Source organism: Syzygium oleosum, unplaced genomic scaffold (genome assembly GCF_021117445.2).
Source record: "Syzygium oleosum isolate NSW1041296 unplaced genomic scaffold, Sole_v2.1 Sole_v2.06, whole genome shotgun sequence".
Taxonomy (NCBI): domain Eukaryota; kingdom Viridiplantae; phylum Streptophyta; class Magnoliopsida; order Myrtales; family Myrtaceae; genus Syzygium; species Syzygium oleosum.
Window position 1 is genome coordinate 9,114,059 of NW_026607490.1, and position 22,299 is coordinate 9,136,357.

The 22,299-nt window shown below is 41.2% G+C and overlaps 2 pseudogenes; both read left to right on the forward strand.

Moving 5' to 3' along the window:
- The window catches only part of LOC115690083 (probable serine/threonine-protein kinase PIX13), an 83,177-nt pseudogene that overhangs the window by 1,522 nt on the left and 59,356 nt on the right, over positions 1 to 22,299 (forward strand).
- On the forward strand, positions 5 to 21,619 carry LOC130138497 (probable serine/threonine-protein kinase PIX13; annotated as a pseudogene).

Here is a 22,299-nt window from a genome sequence, read left to right on the forward strand (position 1 = left end):
TGGCCTGAGCTGGAGCTTGAGAGGGAGGTCAAATGAGTCTATTCCAAATGGTAATGTTGCTCCACTTCAGAAGTCAGAGTCTTTAGTTTTGCATAGCTGAAAGTTGCAACAAGAAGCTTCAGATCTGATACATTTCTCAGCAAGGGTGGTTTTGGTAGTCTTCAAAGGCTGCCTTGATGAGAAGGGGTCTTCCCAGAGCAAAAGAATGACTCCAATTGCCATCCAATAATTGAGCCCAGAGAGCATGCAAGGATTCAAAGAGTGGAAGGTAATCTTAGTTCCTCTCAGGAAAGCTCGGGTTGCATGTGCTTTGCAGTATTTAATGTTGATCACTATTGCGTTTTTAGCAAGAAGCTCTATTATGATGGTGGGGGAAGAATCGTGTCCAGATACATAGTTTGTTGTAGAAAAGTGAGAACGAGATGATAGATGTTAGTGGCATTTTTTGTCGCTGGATTGTTCTGGTTTTGTGTGGCTAATTTCATATGAAGCTCACTATCTCAATTTGCTTTCTTCCTTTCGAGAATATATGTCGTTGCCCTACTGAACACATATTTCTGGGGGTGTGATCAATGATGAGGACCAGATTATTCTGTTAGGATTGCAATTATTTAGAAAAGACAGTGCTTGCTCCTTTTGTCCTTTATTGTAGGGTCCATGACTTGTCCTATGACCAAGAGCAATTCTATGCAAGAGCTTGGAGAAAAGTCAGCTTGCTTTTCCGTTGTATGGTTTCAAGTCCACATAAAAACATTGAAAAATCTTGTGAGATTCTGTTTTCAAGGACTTCTGGGTTAGTGTAAGTATTTTCCAGACATGCAATAGAAGAGTAAAAATTTGTCTATCCTACGCCTGGTGTCATTAATTTTCCGGTGTTTATTTTATCTCTATTCAAAATCAAAACAGCAGGCAAAGTGCTGGGTGAAATACATGGCTCATCTAAGATTCCGTACGCATGTACCGTTGGAGATTTAAGTAGTCAAAAAATTTCGAGAAGAGTTGTTTTCACCAATTTGCTGAACAGGTTGTCAGGATGTAAAGTGATGAGACACAAATGGTTAAGGCATATCTCTTTTGGAAAGCACATTTGAGTGGCCGTCTCGGGGTGTGTGGATGAGAAGGCAAGCTGCTGTAAATTATAGGACCATTTGATCTATAGATACCTCAAGTGAACACCTGTGTTCTTGATCTAAATCTTGAGATTCCACAATCCTGTCCTACAGTTGTTATGTCTAAGTTGTGTGGTGCATATTACATGCGTGTTTGTTTTCCAGCAGCCAAACAGCATGGTAGTGGAGGAAACAAGTAGGATGAGAGAAGCTTTGCCAGCTTAGCTTCTATCTCTAAGGTTCTTGAGAGGTGGAGTAGAAATGTCTTATGAATCTTCATTGTTTATAAATATTATGGTAAAAGTCTTGTAATAGCTTGTAAATTTTGAAATGTAGGGAGTCTTCTTGCATTTTACAGAAGGAATTTAGGTCCTGCATCAGAAACTATTGTGACTTATATCCTTGCCTTTTAAGCTAAACTCAGAGGATGTCACTACAATGTACCTGAAACATTAAATCCCAATATGAGTTTTACGACATTATAGCCACTTCTGGAATTTCTCGACATTGTTCTAGGAACTTAAACCATCCTTAGTGAGGATATTTTATTTGTGGAAAAATATGCTGGCCGGCCCTGAAAGTGAGGTGACATAATTGTTTGAGTCCAAACTTATGCTACTTTAGGAGACACTGGACATAACTATTCTTCTTCAAGTATCCTTGGAAGAATGAATAAGATTATGCCATCTTCTTTTTCATGAATCACCTGGTAAATGGAGGTCAACATGTTAATAGCATGCAAGTGTTTTAAAAGGGAAAAGATGAGGAGGGAAGGACTTAGCCTCCACATAAGTCTATTTAGCATATGAATTTTTCAAAATTGATCTTCACTCAAGATGCTATTGTCTTTCTTGGAAGGTGGACATCTATTTTGTACTACACAAGATGAGTGCATTCTATTCTCATGTTGCATATCAGAGCTTGTATGATTCTGTGTTTTAGACTCTACATGGTCACCCATACAGTCATCAATCTTATCCTCAATTGGCTTTGCCGATGTCAAAATCATGCGAGGGATGTTTACTTGCTTTATAAATAGATTGAGCACTTAAGATTGGCTTACTCCTTGGTTTACATGAATATGAGGCTGTGTACTTACAGTAAGGCATATGAAATTCAACTATTTGGTTCACATGTCAGGATTTACTATTGAACATGGTTGATGATGCATCATTGAATATTTCATCCCAGTTTTTATTTCAGATTATTTGTTACCATCTAAAATTTGTAGGTGGCTCTGAGGGTGCCATTCTGGGTTTCTTTAATTTCTTATCACACAAATTGGTCGCTCTGTCTCCTCTCTTTTTCTGTGGAAGATGCCTGTTTGCTTCGTCTACTAAAAAAATGTGAAATTATGAGGTTTTACCCTATTTTGATTAGAGAGTGATAACTTTTTGCAGTCAGTGGTGAACTTCCTGGGCAGCTTATCTCGTCCAAACATTGTCAGGCTAATGGGATACTGTTTGGAGGATAAAGAACTACTTCTTGTCCATGAGTTCAAGCCAAAGGGTACCCTAAAGAACCATCTCTTTGGAAGTAAGCTTCTTTCTTGGGCGATATATACATGCTTGCCTCAAATTTATGGTAAATATGATCTTTTCTTGTTTCAATGTACTACACAAATCATGTTTCTTTCCTGTTGCAAAGGGCGTCGGCCATTAAACCACTTCCATGGGTCACACGGATTAAAATTGCAATAGGAGCAGCCAAAGTCCTCATGTTCTTGCACTAGTTAGACAGGCAAATAATCTGCAGAGATTTCAAGCCCTCAAACATATTGCTGGACTCAGTAAGTTTCATGTTCGTTACTTAGATTAAATTAAGCAGTACCACATTGCTGTTACCTTTAAAATTTGGTTCCAAAATCGTCTCCTGTGCTGAAATAACTCACATAAGTTTGCAACATCTGTCTTTTTGCAATTCCCTCCTGCATTCTGGCAGCAGCAAGAATTTGAAACCTTATGCGTTCAGGCTTTCATTCTGGCCAGGTTTTCACATATAACACGAGAGTTATCATTGCAAAGCATCTTCAAAACCTGATTCGCCACCCAAGTATGTTTTCATTATTTTTTGGTTGGGGGACTTTGTTGTTATGCTCGTCTAAAATTGCATATTCCCAAGCTACTCTTTTCATAGGTAGTTTATAATACCAGTCATTAGCCCGAGCTAAGCTTATTAAATCTGCATTGTCCAAGTTTACTGGTGTATAGATCACGCTAGCAGTAGAAAAGAGACCTTATTCACTTTGACCTTTTGTTTGGCATGTGTTTCGACAGTCCTATAATGCCAAAATATCAGATTTTCGTTTGGCAAGAAAAGGTCGAGACGAAGACAGAGCACATGTGACGACACAGGTTATTGGAACTTATGGCTGCGCCAGCACCCAAGTACATAGCCACAGGTAATATGATGGGCTTTCTGAATTGCTTGGGGTGATCATAGCAGAGAACATTGCACTTTGGACTTAGTTTGACCATGGCTGAAGCCATGTTTAGCAAATTCATGCTAGATTATCACATCATTCTGGTTGAACAGGTCATTTATCTGTGAAAGGGCGATGTCTATAGCTTCGAGATGGTACTGGTTGAGCTTTTGACTGGAATGCAATCGTATGATGGAAATTGTCCGACTAATTAGCAGATTTTGGTGGAGGGGGTCTAACCTAATCTTTCTAAAAGGTAATTGAATAGAATCATGGGCTCTCGACTGGAAGGGCAATATCCTCTGAAGGATGCTCTTTACGTAGCCGCACTTGCATTCCAATGTCTCCGCTCCGCCCAAGCACCGGCCATTGATGAATGAAGTCGTGGAAACCCTGGAAAGAAGTAGTTGCAGCTGATAGGAAACACTGTCTCTTAGACGATTGATCCCAACTCGGCTGTCTTTCTCGGACACGGTCAGTAATTCTTTATTCATCACCTCCGCTCAATGCAGATTCGTCTTCTGTACTCTATGAACTAGCTTGGCCAATGGATATGCTTGTTAGCACAAGTTGGACTGACCCATCCGTGCCTTGAGTTCAAAATGTGCCCATGTTGATTGTGCTTGTGTAGGTGTGTGTGATAGAGAGAGAGTAAGCCTATGCCATCATGATTGGGCCGAAAGCAGCCCAGTTCTCCGCGCTTAAGAATTTCGTCGAGCGACTCTAGCCTGCCCAACAATCAAGTTTGCTCTCCGAGCCCGAGTCGCCGCCCAAACCTGCCAACGGTTCGTGCGGGTGACGCCTTATAACCACACAGTAAGGCGAGCTGGGTTTGGAAGGCCAGATAAAATATGTTAATTATTTTAAAACGATTTCTTCGTATTTAGAGATTCCAAATACTCAGACCTCGACATAAAAAATTACAACAGCAAAAGACATCCTGACGGGACCGGACATCACTAAATATCGGCGGTCAAGATCTGATTTGGTGGAATGTTCCTCGTATACTTAACAATTAAGATCCCCCCGTACGTACGGGCCGGACATTTCTCTGACTGTCACAAGTGGGACAGGAAAGTCTCAAAAAGCTGTCCCAATCATAGATATATCTTCTTTCGTCGTGTGGGGCTCACGTGTCCCATCACATCACCTACCCGCGAAATACCCAAATCGAACCTCATTGAAAATGCGGTAAACGGGTCTCCTCGTCATTTAACGCTGCGACGGCCTAAAGCATAAATATGCTGCACGAATAAAAATCATAAATGGAAAGGGAACATGTGACAAAATTGTCAACAAAAAGAGAGATAGTTGGCTGTCTCATTATACGTGGGTAACAAAGTGTGATTTCACCGTTTATTAAATTGGACATAAAAGACTAAACTCCCTTTCCTTTTACTGCTCCTTGACAAACAGTAACTCTCTCAAAAAGACGATAATGATTGCTAGCGAGGAGACGGATGGAGGAAGGCAAGTTGGACGGGTTCTTGGCTCACTTGAGCTTTAATTCCCTGCAGAATCTTGATTGCCCAGTCCTTGACTCCCATGGCCTTCAGCTCAAAAGCATTGATTAATGCTGTCTGTGCGCTTGCTCGATTGCCGGTCTTGAAAAAAGTGGCAAAGTGCTCGCAGTTGTTGCTGAAGAGATTGTATTCGCCGAAACTATCTCCCTCGTGAAGCTCCCAAGCCTTGTTTACGACTTCCTCGGGCGGTTTGGTATCGGGCAAGGCCGTGCGGGTCCCCGATCTAGTCAGCCAATACTCCAGCAGCGGCCGCCCATACGCATATGAACGGAGGGAATGGAGTTTCCCACCTTCTCGCCGGAAGCAATCGAGACACGTCTTGTCGACTCCTGTTCTTGTGAAGTGAATGACGTGGCCCCATCCAACGTAGATTCCTATTAGAGTCGATAGTTAGCATGTGAAATAAAGAAAAAGAATCGGTTGTCCAAATCACCCATAGCAAATAGTTACCACGTAATCAAACTTATCAATAGGGAAATGCGAAGAAGAATATTCAGAGAGAGACGACTGAAGGAGGAAAGATGTCGAGGAAGAAGGAAAAAAATAGGAGAAACCACGTAAATCGGATAATTTTCTATCATTTGATACCAATAGCTCGAATTGTCCGGGGGAAAAACCAGCTTCTCATCTCACCATTTTTTTGTTTACTAGCGTCGAGAGAGAGAGAGAGCGGGAGGGGGGGACATGGACAACAACAGAGGCTATAAAAATTAGTGTGTGTGTGGGGGTGAGCCCCACTGAGAACGTCATCAGCTTCTTGGCGTTCAAAGTCCTCGAGGATCCGGTGAGTCAGGGAGACGGTGAAGGCGAGGACGAGGCCGAGGACAGGGAGGCCGGATGGGCGGTTGTGGAAATGGAAGAACGAAGAAGGTAAACAAATTAGTGTGGGTGAGCCCCACTGGGAACGGCATCAGCTTCTCAGCGATCGAGGTACTCGAGAGCTCGTCGAGGACCCGGTGAAGGCGAGGATAAGGCCGACGACGGGGAGGCCGGATGGGAGGCTGTGGAAATGGAAGACGGAAGAAGGTAAACAAACTAGTGTGGGTGAGCCCCACCAAAAACGGCATCAGCTTCTAGGGGTTCCAAGTACTCGAGCTCGCCGAGGACCTGGTGAGTCAGAGAGACGGTGAAGGCGAGGACGAGGCTGGAGGACGGGGAGGCCGGATAGGCGGCTGTGGAAATGGAAGAACGAAGAAGGTAAACCAATTAGTGTGGGTGAGCCCCACCGGGAATGGCATCAGCTTCTTGGTGTTCAAAGTCCTCGAGAACTCGTCGTCGAGGACTCGGTGAGACAGAGAGCCGGTGAAGCCGAGGATGAGGCCTGGGACGGGAGGCCGGATGCGTGGATGTGAAAATGTATTAACGAAGAAGGTATACAAATTAGCGTGGGTGAGCCCCACCGAGAACGACGAGGCCTCAGTTCCCAGAGCAAGAACAGCTGAAATGCCTGCGATTCCACTAGCACCAAGTTCTGCTACTACAACAACTACAACCTCTTTTAGTCGCGCCACTTTTACAAGAGCTGCCATGGCCACGGGACTGCCGGCAGTGACCTCCGCAACATCTCCGTCGGTGGCAGCATCCCAAAGGCCACCTAACGGAGTTAAGTTGATCTCATGGCTGGGTTGATGGTGCTCCGTCATGGCAGAACTGAAAGAAGGAGACGAAAGAGAGAAAAAACAAGAAAAAGAAGAAAAAAACGACGAGGCCTCAATTCCCAGAGCAAGAAAAGCTAAAATGCACTCGCTGCGATTCCATCAGCACCAAGTTCTGCTACTACAACAACTACAACCTCTTTTAGTCGCGCCACTTTTGCAAGAGCTGCCGTGGCCACGGGACTGCCGGCAGTGACCTCCGCAACATCTCCGTCTGTGGCAGCATCCCAAAGGCCACCTAACGGAGTTAAGTTGATCTCATGGCTGGGTTAATGGTGCTCTGTCATGGCAGAACTAAAAGAAGGAGACGAAAGGGAAAAAAACAAGAAAAAGAAGAGAAAAACGACGAGGCCTCAGCTCCCAAAGCAAGAGCAGCTGAAATGCCCTCGCTGCGATTCCACCAGCACCAAGTTCTGCTACTACAACAACTACGACCTCTTTTAGTAGCGCACTTTTGCAAGAGCTGCCATGGCCACAGGACCGCCGGCAGTGCCCTCCACAACATCCCGGTCGGCGGCAGCATCCCAAAGGCCACCAAACGGGGTTAAGATGATCTCATGGCTGGGTTGATGGTGCTGATCTGCCATGGCAGAACCGAAAGAAGGAGACGAAAGGGAGAAAAAACAAGAAGAAAAACAAGAGAAAAAAACGATGATAAAATAATTTTGATTTTTGAGGGCAAGATTTGATAATCGCTGAGTTGAACTATCATACAAAGCACATAGAGCTACTGTCCTTTGGCAAAATGAAAGATAACAAATAATGATTCAGTCCAGCAGGTAACCATGTTGCACGAGAAAATGATAACGATAATGGAAAAGGAAAAAGAGGACGAATGGCTAACCGTGGTGTGAGTACAGGCCAAACCGCCGATAAGTGTAAATATGATCCCCAGGATTAAGCTCTTCCGGTCTGACCACGGCCCCCGATAGTGGCGTCCGTAATGCGAATAACTTGTCGATAATCTCAGCCACCATTTTATCCCTTCGCGGGTCCTTCCGTGGTCTGTGCGCTTTGGCGGAGAAGGAGATGGGTGGGCTTTTCTAGATTGAGAATTAGGAGAGGAAGTGAAGAAGGGAGGAGCACAAGTCTGGACTGATACCGAGTGGGTTGGAACGAAAGGGTGCCTTGGGTCTGGTTTGATGATAGATGGTGCTGATGAGAGAGAGATAATAGAGAGAAGGAACGGAGTTACCGTAGGGCGGTGAAGGAGGGAGTGCTTACATAGCCGATAATAATAATAAAAAAAGATGGAGGGGCGGGAGGGGTGTGTGGGGTTTTGGCACTGCTCAGACAGCTACTAGTATTTTAATATGAAAATGACGTGATGTTGCTTCAAGCTGTAATTTACGTTCAAATTCCTTTTTCCTATCATCTTTCCATCGAAAGTTTAAGTTGCTACTCAATCTTGCTCGGCATGCTTTTCATTTCGATCTGGAGGGTCGCTTTGGACGGATGGCCGGGATATTTTCGCAAGCATTTTTCATTTCGGTCTGGAGGCTCTTTTGCAAGGTCGCCGTCCGTGACAAATCACGTGGAGACGTCAAATTATCTAGCATCTAAGGGCGCGAATGGTAACCATTCTGTTTCGAAAATATGTTTTTCTATTTATATTCCTTGCATGAGTTTCTGTGCAGAGATACGCTTTTGAAAACGGCACAAAATTTCTCCCTCTTACGCTCTTCTCCATTTATCGACGGGCGGCGTGCGGGCGGAAGATGAGAGCGAGCGATGAGAAGAGTTTTTATTTCTCGTTTCTGTTTCAGATATAGAAAAGTAGAAAATTTTTTACTTCTCATTTCTGTTCCAAACTTATTTCTGGACTAAAAATTTATTCCGGAATTAGAAAAATAAAATCTGCGTTGCCTAACGGACTTCCGTTCCAAATCTGTTTCCGGGAACCGAAAAAAGAAAAAGAGAAAAAGTAGAGAAACGGAATGATTATCACGTGCCCCTGAAGTGCTGCGAACGATGTATAAGTATGTGAAGCGATCGCGACTTTGACCCATGTAGCAGCAGCAGCAGCAGGAGGCCACAGGGTTAAGAGAACTGGGGAGGGGATTGACGGATGCCACAGGCGAAGGATTTAGTATTGTACAATATAAAATGGGGGTGAGGCAACTGGGTTTGAACTTGGCGATTTTTTTTTTTTGCTTTTGATATCTTTTGTGGGAGGTGGCTGCTTAGTTCCATGTTATGTTATGTTTTCCAAAACATGACCACATCTCTTCCGTTTGTGGATTCTCTTCTGTCGTTCCGTGTTATTTTCCTTGGTGGGGAGGTGGGGGTGGTGGGGTCGTGGATAGCTCCTTGCAAATCAGTCTCTTTCACATGTATTCCAATCTCTCCTCGATCCTAGTTCAATTCGAGAGATTTCCGGACCTCGTATTAAAAATCACGACAAACCTATTCGAAGCCCTGTTCTTTTTAATGCGTGCCTTCCCTTCCACACGAATTCCAGTTTTCTCCTCGATCTAGCTCGATGTGCTCTTTCGTTTCGCTCTTCGCGGGTGGTCTTTTTTTGCCACGAGGCCCGGAAATCTCTCGACGATGACGGATAGAAAAGGCGACGAAGGAAAGACCCCCTCTACGATTTGTGGGGGTGATCCGGAGCTTTTGACGCTACCAGCGCATATATATCCACTTCCGCACCTTTCTCCCAAGGAAAGATGGGAACCGCGAAAATTTCTTTACTTCGCTCCCGTCAAATCAAAGTGCTCCCCAAAACTATTTTTAATTGTCAGTACGGAAACCGTTGACGAAGATGACTTTCTTGAATATTATTAATAACCAATCTCAGACACAGACAGAGAGAGAGAGAGAGATTGGATATTTTATTTTTCCTCCTCCTTTTCTTTCTTTTTGTGGTCTTTTGGATTTTCTTGCTTAGGAACGAGAGGGGCAACCTCGCGTTTGTTTGAAGATGGGACCCTTTTGACTTTTGTGGCTTGATGGTTTCCGGGCTCTTCTTCCGCCAGAGGGCAAATAATTTCTAAACAATATCTCGTGCAAAGATTATCCGGTATTGCAAGTTGGAGAAACGGGGAAAGAAGAATAATAAGCACCTCCTCCTCCTCTTTCGTTTCCTTTCATTTCCTTTCCTCTCCACGCCATGACATCACGTCGAGTGAATTTGGTGTTACCAAGGTCCATCTAGAGGACACATATGGCGAGAGAGTACTCAATTTGAGATTAACCGTGTTAGAATTACGATAGAAAGGTGAAACCGTGGTACAGAGAGAGAGAGAAAAAAAGAAGGTTTATGTGCCATGCGGTAACCTTAGAGATCGCGCATACATGTACGCGCGAATGTATTCATGTAGTGTCATGCAACTGGAGTTAGGAAATTGTGCTGTGCGTTTGGGGTTTTGCTCGGAAAGTCTGCACTGATGGTAATTCATGGCATGATCTCTCATGTGCGCATTGGGCAAAAAAGCTCGATCAAAAGCGCCTCTAATCAGTCAACATGAAGGCGCAAGAGGGCCCTTCAAATTTAAAGCGTGTCGTCTGTCGTGCTCCCACTACAAGGGCAAATGCATTTGATTAATGCGAAGACGGCGGACAATGCATCCAGATAAGTTGTTAATTGGGTCGGACAAAGATTTTGCTGACTATTTTCTTAGATAGGGGGAGACATTTTGGGGCTTAATAAAGCAACGCAACACGTGTCCGGCAAGCGTTGTTGGAAAAGCAACATATGCAATTCTAGAATAATGAATTGGCCGAGTTGCCGACGTGACCCATTTAAGAGGATACATGCTAAGAGGAGAGGCATAAAAAAAGAAGAAGAACAAGAAGAAGAAGAAAAAATCGATATTATTTATGAATGGAAAATTAAATTTTTTTTTGTGATAAAAGTCTCTTCCTTAGTAACTTTAAAAAATACAAAACATTATTTTCAAAAGGAAAGTTTCAACTTGTTGAACGATCCGTTGGTTAACCTTCTATGAAACCCACAAACAATTTCAATCGGAACTTGAAGAAACATAAATTTCTCTAACGGTTCACCGATAGGTCTATTAGCTAGTTTGGAAGATTTTCTTTGAAAGTCTTAACCGATGTATGAAATATTTTAATAAAAAATTAATTTTTTGACCACAAAAAACTCAAAATCAGTACATTTTAGGTAAATTTATTCGAAATTAATTTTTTATCATAAAAAATTTCAAACCGATATATCCGTAATAAATATACGTAGTTTGTTCACATATAGCTTAAGGGAGATCAGAGGGACGAACTCAAATGATAAGTCCGAATGTCAAATCTTAATTAGTGAAAAAATTTCTGTGTTGCGTGTACTATTGGTCAAGTCTCATAATTTTTTTTTTCCTTTTTGTTCTTCAATCCCGGAGGGGAGGCTACGTGCTACTATTTGACCATTGGCATACCGAGCAATCATGCAAGGTGGGCCCCGATTATGTCCTTGTTCTTGGGAAAAAAAAATGAGAAAGAAGGCGAATTGAATCCATGTGGTGGCCTGCTTTATGAGATTTTTAGGGGATGGGGATAAGGTTGTTCGCTTTTGTTCTTTCTTGAACGCGTTTTTCCAAAGTGGTCGCCCTCAAAAGTACCTCACCAAACCCCATAAAGATTGCAATTTCGTACATTGCAATTACCATACCACTGCGGGTTAACAAAAGGCGCTTTATACACTTTCTTTTGGAGCTGATCAACAACTACTAGTATTAATGTGATGCCATTTTGCTTTAAGCTGTTATTTACCTTCACATTCTTTCTCTAATCATCCTTCCAGCCTGTATATTCCAATTTCTCCTTGGTCTTGCTCCCAACGCTTTCCTTTTCTGCCCGGAGGTAGCATTTGACCCAGGGAAAGGTACAAAAAAAGTTCTAAATATTGGTGCCAATTCATTCATAAACTTTTCAATTTGACTAATTTAATCATAAAACCTTCTGCATTTGTGTTAATTTAGTCTATCCGGCCACTTTTTGGCCATTAATCGCTTACGTGAACGCTGATCGTCCTATGTGGCATGACCGGCGCTAACGTAGATATTTTCAATAATTTTTTTATAATTTTTATGGTATTTTTCTTTTCTTCTACTCTTTATTTTTTTTTGTGGGGGGGGGGGGGTTGAGGGCTGGCAAGGGTTGCCGACCGACCCTCGCCGGCCCTGAGGGAGGCCACGACACAACTCCCTTAGCCCCTCCCCTAAAAAAAAAATAAAGAGAAGAAAAGAAAAATACCATAAAAAAATTGAAATATATTAAAAAATATCCACGTTAGTGTCGGCCGCGCCACGTAAGATGGCCATCGTCCAAGTCAGTGATTCTCGGTTGAAATTAGTCGGATGGACTCAATTGGCACAAATGCATAAAATTTAGAATTAAATTGATCCGATTGAAAAATTTAGGATCGAGTTAACACCAATGCAATATGCTGATGACTTTTTTGGTACTTTCCCGTCTCAACCCATATATGGTCTTTGGCAAGGTTGCTACAAATACTGTGAATCTCTCATGTACCCGCGTACAATAAGAGATTAGGCAAAAAAAAAATTACAATAGCTTGATTATATGCCACGCGAAAAAAGTCAAGTTGCGGCACGTGAACATGCATGAAAGTTTCGGACCAAAAAAAAAAAAAGGACATGCATGAAAGTTGTCACGATTCTGCTAGGCCACTTTAGCGACGCTTGAGCCCATAATTGGAAGTGAAAAGATGGGAACCGCGGTATTACATTGCCTTTGGTCGCTTCAAACCCAAAATGCTCCCCAAACTATTTTTAATTGTCAGTACGGAAACGGTTGACAAGCAGGGGGCTTTCTTGCAAATTAATTATCATTCTCAGGAACGAGAGAGACAACAAATCACGTTTACGTGAAGAGGGGGACCCCGTGACTCTTGTGGTTTGATAGTCCCTGGGGCTTTCTTCGACCAGAGAGCATCGATTGCTTTTATTTCAAGCTTCATTTTGACTAGGTTTGGGGCGAGTTTGTTTGAGAGGACTTATTTTCTCGGAATCAGTTTTATGAACTTTCACTGGTTTCGTTCGTCAAAAATGATTATCCAATCGAAAACACTTTCCGGTCAAGGAAAGTATTCGTGCATAAAATTAGGAAAGTGAAAATACTTTCCGAAAGTGCTTCTCTTGAATTTTTTACTGTTTTATTCTTTTTCTTTTCTTTCTTTTTCTTCCTCCACCTCTGTCGGTTGCCGGGCCTCGGCGATGGCCGGTGACCGGCCATAGGCTCGGGCCGGCCTCGAGTGAGGTCAAGCCTCACCAGCCTCGCTATGGTGAGGTCAAGGTCGAGCCTCGCCATATCCTGGCGAGCTTGACCTCGCCTAAGGCTGGCCAAGTCGGCCCTTGCTAATGGCCCGTCGCGGTCGTCACCGAGGCCCGGCGACCGGCGGAGGAGGAAAAAGGAAAGGAAACAAAAAAAAAAGAAAAGAAAAGAAAAGAAAGAAAATACAAAATAAAAATATATTTAAAATTTTGATTTTTTTTTGCTTGAAATAAAGTTATGGAATTGAAATCATTTTTCAAATGAGATCCAAACATTAGAAAAAATTTTCGGTCACATATCACTAAATAAAGAAAAATTAATTATTTTCTTGAAAAATGATTTCTCAAAAAGTATTTTCTTTATTATCATGAAATTTTCCCTCAAACAAATGAACACTTAGTTATGTCTTGATAGAGAATCCCAGCAGTATACTTCATTCGTTGGATAGGCTACTCTACATTAGTACGGGAATAGGAAGGATCAATCTCACAACCCAAAATTCCCTTATATTACAAATTGATGTACTATTTAGCCATCCAATCAATCATCATTTCCACAAAAAAAAAAAATCAAGCCAAATTTTATTGACAGGTCCCAACCATGAAACCACGGCTATTAGGATAAACAAGGGGAAAATTATCAAAATAGTCCTAAATTTATTGTAATTATGTTAATTCAGTCTCAAACTTTTTTTTCTGGCCAATTCAGTCTATTCGGCCAATTTTGGCCGACTAGCGCTGATGTGGATGCAAGCCGTCCGACCGACGTTGACGTGGTAATTTTTAATTTAAAAAAAAAATTCGAAAACTTACTTTTCCTATTTTTTTTTTTTTTTTTTGCTTTCCTTCTTCCCCTGGCCAATCACCGAATCGGCCAAGGGCTAGGGTCGGTGAGGTGACCTCGTTGGCCATTGGTCTGGCAAGGGCAACGACCTCAACGTCGTGGGCGAGGTTGGCCATGGTGAGGGCAAGCTCACCTCACCGTCGGTGGGCAAGGTCGTCGCCCTTGCCATGGCCGACCTCGCCTGCGACGACGAGGTTGCCCAGCCATGGCCGGATCTAGGTGAGCTCACCTCGCTGTTGCTGGGCGAGGTCAAGCCTCGCCATGGCTGTGGGCAAGGTCGGCCATGGCGAGGGCGACGACCTTGTCGTCGCGGGCGAGGTCGAGCTCGCCCAGCCATGGCGAGGGCGACGACCTCGTTGTCACAGGCGAGGTCAGCCATGGCAAGGGCGAGCTCGATCTCGCCTAGATTTGGCGAGGTCAACGGCGAGGTCAAGCCTCGCCATGGCCGACCTCGCCGATGGCCATAGCGAGGGCAACAACCTTGCTCAGCAACGGCGAGGTGAGCTCGCCTAGATCTGGCCATTGCTGGGCGACCTCGCAGTCATGAGCCAGGTCGGCCCTGGCTAGGGCAACGACCTCACCTAGCAACGACGAGGTGAGCTCGCCCTCGCCAGGGCCAACCTTGCCCACGACGGCGAGGTAGTCGCCCTCGCCAGACCGGCCAAGGAAAGAAGGAAAAAAAAAGGAAAAAAATTTAAAAAAATTTAAAAATTGCCATGTCATCATCGGCCGGTCAAAATTGGCCAGATGGACTGAATTGGCAAAAAAAAGGTTTATGACTGAATTGACACAATTATAATAGATTTATGACTGTTTTGGTAATTTTCCCGATAAACAAGAGACGACACATCTGCAACGCTTTTAATTGCTTATTGTGTCAATTTAGAATATCATCATATTATATATGACTCGGTATCCAACTCCAAAACTACACCGAGCTTGTGATAATAAAACATGGTACTAAGTTCGAATTTCACTTACAATGGGGACAAGGTCTTGCACCTCACGAGTGCTCCACATTCATAGAGATCCACTCGTAATAAAACCACTTGGAACGCCAAGAATCATCCTATCCATCCAAAGTTTAGGCGCATGAAAGAAGAAATGAAAATCATTACCCGTTAATTAAAAGTTTAATCTCTCTTCGTCAAACAAGTCTTTTGATGGTGAACGAATGTCGCGATACTTCAAAATGAGAAAAAAGTTAAATGCATTAAAGTATTTTACGTATTTTGTTACATGATGGATAGTGCCGTAACCAATCAATCATCACTTTTGTGATATTAATCCGAACCGATTACATTTTAATATTTAATTAGTACAACAATACATATTCTTGTTAGTTTTGGGGTTCAATCTGCAGTAGCTTCTGACCCATAAAATGGTGTGGAACGAGAGGAGGGAGAGAACAAAATTTTTAAGGTCTCACGTTTGTCTGTCTCCTTCCTTGGGCGTGAGATTGAAGCTTTGAAGTTGAAGGTGGGAACCCACCTGCGACTTTTCCATGGATGGTGGGCCCGGCTGTTGAGTAATAGTGTTCGATAGATTATCAGGATCATCGAAATGAAATTGGCGACTTAAAATTAAACGATTTCCCGATTGATATGTTATATTGTACACCTTACGGTTATGGGGCCACCGCCAATAATGAACTAACATCCACCATTCCAGGAGCATCACTATAAAAATGACAACGACGTTCTAAGCCGCTTAATCATGTCAAAAAGAGGTTGTGTGCAGTGCATGATAGGGAATCCAGATTGGGAGGATCTATATCACTTAAGCTACCGTTAACGACTTCTCCAACTAATCTATTTTCTGTCTGTCCTTGATTCTACAGTTGCGAGCACTGAAAATCGTTGTCGTTCGCACACTTAAGCTTAATCATGTAAAAAAGAAAGGCCGTGTGTATGATTAAAAATGATCGAATCTAGACCCATTTATTTCTATTATATTAAAAATCGAACGCATACCGGTGATTTTAACAGCATAAAAAATGAAGAACGAAGAAGCGGTTGATCGGAAGGAGGAAGGATGTCGGTTTTCGAGACTTTCCTCAAACATAAGAGAAGTGTTCATTCAGGACAAATGTCACAAATGTTCTACTGAAAAAACTCAATCACCCGTAAGCAAAACTAGGCGGAATGAGTAGGTAGAATGAGCGGGTAGCTAAGAGTAGAGAGAGAGAGAGAGAGGAGAGAGAGAGAGAGAGAGAGATGGATGGATTTGGATGGGGAACTTTTTTTAATCTCTCACCAAACATGAAAACGTGTGCAAACCCACCAATAAAAAATACAATGGAGTGGTCCAAACATATTGCGCTTCGCCCTGTCACTATTTGTGTGATTGTTCTCATCTCTCCAGTATGAACATGCATGCATATATGACCACTTAAACTAAGATGAGATGATATGAACATGCATGCATATGTTGCGCATCTGTATATACACATATGGCGAAGATAAGATGCATGCGTACATATTGCACAGGGTTCCACTCTCAATCTTCGACTCTTGGAAGACTCCACAATAAAGAGAGTAATACCCTTTCAATCATACTCTCGTGATCTCAACCGCTCCATTTTTTTTTAAATTTCTATTTGATCAACTACATATTCCATTTTCTTCTTTCCATTTCATATTATTTCTAAAATTCTATGTTGTTATCTATTTGATATTTTTCCCAAAACGCTACATGTACATGTGTGCTTATAAAGGGAGACACACACATATAAATGCACACATGCACACATGTATAGATGTTGGGTCGTGCAACTCGTCTAAGAAATTAGGGTTTAATAAAGCAACACAACACGTGTCTGGCAAGCACTTGTTGGAAAAGCAACATATGCAATTCTAGAATAATGAGTTGACCGAGTTGCCGACGTGACCCAATTAAGAGGAGAGGCACAAAGAAATGAAGAAGAAGAAAAAACGGATATTGTTTATGAATGGAAAAACAATTTTTTTGTGATAAAGTCTCTTCCTTAGCAACTTAAAAAAAATGCAAAAAGTTATTTTCAAAAGGAATTGGAAAGTTTCAACTTCTCGATCGAAATGTTGGTTAACCTCTATGAGGCCCACAAACAATTTCAATAAGAACTTGAAGAAACATAAATTTCTCTCACGATTGACTGGTAGGTTTGTTAGCTGGTTCGGAAGATTCTCTTTGAAAGTCTTAACCGATATACAAAATTCTTTGGAAAAAAGCTATTAGCTGGTTATCCATTCAGTTTTTTACTTATGTGTGTATACTAATATGTTAATAGTGATATTCATGTCACAATATTGAAATATTTGCGCCTTGTGCTTTAATATTTCTATGAGTAAAGTGATATTAAATCTAAAGAAGCATGATATATTGTTTAGAAATTACAATAAAGATTCAATAAGATTGCGTGAAATGTGAGGACGTATATATCATCACATGCATGTGGGTTGCTCCGAGAGGAATATTTATTACCCAAAATGAAAAAAAAGGTTTAATACTACGAAAAACTCCAAACTGATATACACGTGACAGATTTACTCCAAATTAATTTTTTTATCGTCAAAAACCCCAAACTGGTATATCAATGATAAATTTACCTCAAATTAATTTTTTGATCACAAAAAAATCTAAATTAATATATCTGTGACAAATATACACAATTTGTTCACATATAGCTTCAGTGAGATTAGAGGGACGAATTCAGATGATAAGTCCCAAGGACCAATCTTAATTAGTGAATAGTTGCGTGTACCATTGGTCAAATCTCATAAAAATTTTCCTTTAATTTCTTAATCCCAGAGGGAAGCTACGTGTAACCATTTGATCATTAGCATACCGGGGGGCCATGCGAGCTAGGGCCCCTGATTATGAGGATTTATGTCCTTGTCCTTGGGGAAGAAAAATGAGAAAGAAGTGAATTGAATCCATGTGATGGTTTGCTCTATGAGATTTTGGGGGGTTGGGTGGTGTAACTAGGTCGTTGGCCTTTTTTTTTTTTCTTGAATGTGTTTTTCAAAGTCATAACTCTCAAAATTACCTCACCAAGCACCCATAAAAGAATGCAATTTTCGACCTAAGCAAAACCGATTGCAATTATTCAATCACCATGCCAATGTGGGTCAACAAAGGGCGGTTTTTACACATTCTTTTGGAACTGATCAAGGACTACTAGTATTAATGTGGTGCGATGCTGCTTTAAGCTGTAATTTACCTTCAAATTCTTTTCCCTAATCATCCTTCCATCCAATATAATTCCAATTTCTCCTTGGTCTTCCTCCGCACGCTTCCCTTTTTGTCCTGCAGGTACCTTTGGACCCATATATGGTTTTTTCCAGGTTGGTATCTATACTGTGAATCTCTCATGCATTACGCGGGCAATAAGAGATTAGTTATAAAACTACACTAGTTTGATTATATCCCACGCGAAAAAGTCAAGTTACGGCACGTGAACATGCATGAACAACTTCTTTCCATCTCTTGACCCCGTTCACATCTGGTGTCGCGATTCTTGGGCACTCCAAAAGTGTCCCACCGACATCCAGGTTATAATTTGAGATATGAATTTTCACTTTTTGGTCTACTTTTGGTCCCTAAATTATCATTTTTTTCTTCCAATCGAGCCCTTGAACTTTGAATTTATCTAACAAGTCCTTGACCTAGCATGAATTTTCTAATCAAGTCCTGTATCGGACTTCAAATCTAGTTTATTGAAGCCGATGTATCCATTTGATAGACTCGTGAATTTCAGTTGACCGTATCTAGAACCAAGGAAACTTGATTGTATTTTGTATTGTGAGATTGTTACGTTCTCTATGGCAATTTCGATAACTATGTTAGATTCATGAATATAGCTCTTAGTTCACGATGATCGCTACCTCATATGTTGGGTAAGTCTAGGGCAAAATGAAATAGGGTATATCTCATAGACTATAAGGTGTATTTCATAGTATTGGGACAAGTGACATGTCACTTTCCCGAGACATATGAGAATATTCAGTTCTAAAAAGATGGCACCCATGTAAGATGACAATCTCAACAAAAGTTCTATTTGAATTTCCTAGTGAAAGATGATTAATTTCTCCAAAATAATAAAAATGCCATTTTCGATATGGAAAAAATACTTTTTTTTTTGTCGATATGGAAAAAGTACTTGATCGACCACACTTATACAATTCTCTTAATACTTGAATACATTACAGCTTTTCCTCCAATGAGTGCTTGTTTCCCATTTCTAAGCAAGAGGAGAATAGAAACACGTGAAAGAGCACTTTCACACGCTAATTTGTGACTCATTGTGTATCAAGGAGAAGTCTCAAAAACAAGAGTTAATGAAACAAACAGTCCATAAACTTTGACCCAATGTACAATGAGATTTTTAATTGTTTAATTTGTTCAATGTGGTCCCTGGACTTTTGGTACATGTTTAATTTAGTCCCTGAACTACATAAAAATATTCAATATTATCCTTCTATTAATTCAAGTACAGGGACAGCATTGAATATTTTCATAAAGTGCAGGGACTAAATTGAACATTTACTGAAAGTCCAGGGACTACATTAAACAAATTAGAAGTTCAGGGACTACATTACATATTGAGATAAAGTTCAGGGATTATATTGAATAAATTGAAAGTTTAGGGACCACATTGTACATTAGGCCAAAGTTCAGGGACCATTTGTATCATTTACCCAAAAAACAAAGATATCCTATTTGACATTTTCACGCTGTCTCGAAGGCCTATCGGCCCTTTGAATTGTTGGGTCGGGCAGGGTTGGTCCGGGCCCAAGTAAGAGTTCTTTGAGCCTACAAAAGTTCTCTCTCTCTCTCTCTCTCTCTCTCTCTCTCTCTCTCTCTCTCTCTCTCTCTCTCTCTCTCTCTCTCTCTCTCTCTCTCTCTCTCTCTCTCTCTGTACAAGCACGGTCCATGTCTACGAGTACGTTTGTTTTTCGAAAAAAAATTAATGATTTGGAAATATTTTTCTAAAAAATGATTGTTTGTATCGCTTGCTAAAATAGATGAAAACAAAATATTTTTATCGTCTATGAAAAATGTTTAGACCTACATTGTTGTCGATAATGAAAAGAAATTCTATTGACTAATTATTTCAAGCGATAAAAGCAATCATTTTTAGAAAAATATTTCAACATCATTTCCATAAAATAGATGGAGATTACAGCCTTGATTAATTTTTTTGTTGTCGAAGGCCTGATTGATTTCACTAAGGCAACTTTATAGGATTTCTTAAAAGGATAATGACACAAACAGTTCCTGAACTTTGGTCTAATGTGTAATGTGATCTCCGAAACTTTAATTTGTTCAATGTGGTCCCTAAACTTTGGCCTAACATATAATGTGGTCCTTGGACTCTTGGTACGTATTCAATTTAGTCCTTAAACTATATAAAAATGTTTAATGTCGTCCCTAAACTTGAATTACTAGAAGGACAATATTGAATATTTTCATATAATTCAGGGACTAAGTTGAACATGTACTAAAAGTTCAAGGACCATGTTAAATAAATTGAAAGTTTATGGATCACATTGCACATTCAACTACAGTTCAGGGACCACATTGAACAAATTAAAAATTGATGGATTATATTGCACGTTGAGTTAAAATCCATGGACTATTTGTATCATTTTCCCTTTCTTAAACTAAGTCTTTTTTGGGCTGCATGCGGGTCTTGAACACCCTTGGGCACGTGCCATCAGCCCCTATGTTTTCCAAAGGACCCCAGCCATGTCGGATGTAATGGGGTGGATGGTTCAAATATCTCCCCGGTCGTCGCCTGATCGGGTCAGTCATGTGGTCATCGACTCATCGTGGCCCAGTCGTTGCCTTTTCACGGTCATATATAAAAGCAGATATCTATGTTGGGCAGAGAGACTTCGGAATCGGATATATTCTCCTTGCTTTTTGGGCCTCTGATCCATAGAAAAAGTGAGACGGTTGACTATTCGCTTTAAGAGACTACTGCTTTTTGCAACATTTGGACGAGGGATCAATGCCAGACAGTCAACATATGGTGATGACTCTCGGGACATCATGATCCCCAGAGGTAGAATAAATTATTTCGTCCCCGACCGGCGAACTATCGTATATTCAAAATGAAAATCGTTAGAAAGTCGAAATTCTTTAGAATTTGTGAGAGAAAAACGAAGGTGAAAATGAGAGGAAGAGACCTCTAATTCATAGAGCCCAGCTCGACACGGGCCCAATAGTGTCGTCCCTAGGCAAGCACGACCTGTTGGAAACATTGGTCTGGCCAGTGCTATTCCAGACCAATGTTTCCAACTGACGAAGAATCTATTCTAATGCATCCATATATGTCCAAACCATTTAATTAATCAATTCCACACATTTAATTTAGTATAGCACCAATATAAGTCAATGGTTCAGTAGCATCCAGCATACATACATTGAATGCTTTCAGTAATTTTCCGGTCTAGTGTGGACATTGTTGCGATGTCTCCTCACGATTTGCTGTACATTACAGGGTGTCTCTATGTAATGAGTGATGTTTACAGTTTCGGTGTTGTGTTGCTTGAGATACTAGCAGGCTTAAGTGCAATTGATCTGAACCATCCGGTATTGAAATGTCATTCAATGGAGTGGGCCAGACCACTGTAATGCAGTAAAGAAAACCTGAAGACTATAATGGACTCTAGATTGGCAGACAATTATCCTATAGATTCTGCATTCCAAGTATCGCTGCTAACTTTAAAATGCCTCCAAGAGACTCCTCGCGACTTGCCTTCCATTACTGAAGTTGTGGAAGAACTGGAATCGGTTGAAGCTGTCATTGCTAAAAAAATGACATGGGATGCCTGAATTCACTGTTATGCTGTCCGTACTTCATGTCATGTGATCAAAGTCTGTTGCTCTGCGTTTTCCTAGGATTAATCTTGGGCTGTGGATGTTTCATCTCAATTCTACTGAGCAGTTACTAGGTGTCGTGTTTTTCTTGTAAGTTCTTTGGAATATTCATGATAAGTATATGATATGAGCACATGCATCAGCTTGTGAATTGAGATGTTGTACTTTCTTTAATAGGGGAACAGTTTTTCTGTGGCTAATCCTCAATTCTGTCAGCAATCTAAGGTTTACAAAAGGAAGTTCGTACCTCTTCAAAAGTCCGAGCTCTTTTGTTTTTATTTTTCATGCTTAGGCTTTGAACATCAGCAGAAGCTCCCCAAAAAATGGTCCTAAACCTATTGAAACTTATGCCATTTCAGTCTTAAAACTTTCAAGTTGGGTAATTTAGTCCTAAATTTTTTGACGTTTTGTCAATTTAGTCCATCCGGTCAATTTTGACCGGAAATTGCTGATGTGGATATTGGGCGTCCTACGTGACACAATTGATGCTGACAAGGACAATTTTTTTCAATTTTTTCAATTTTTTATTTAGTTTCTCTTTTCTTCTCTTTTCTTTTATTTCTTTTCACCGTGGCCGGTGAGCTCCGGCGAGGCTCACCAGCCACTAAGCGAGGGATAAAGTCCATAATCATGAG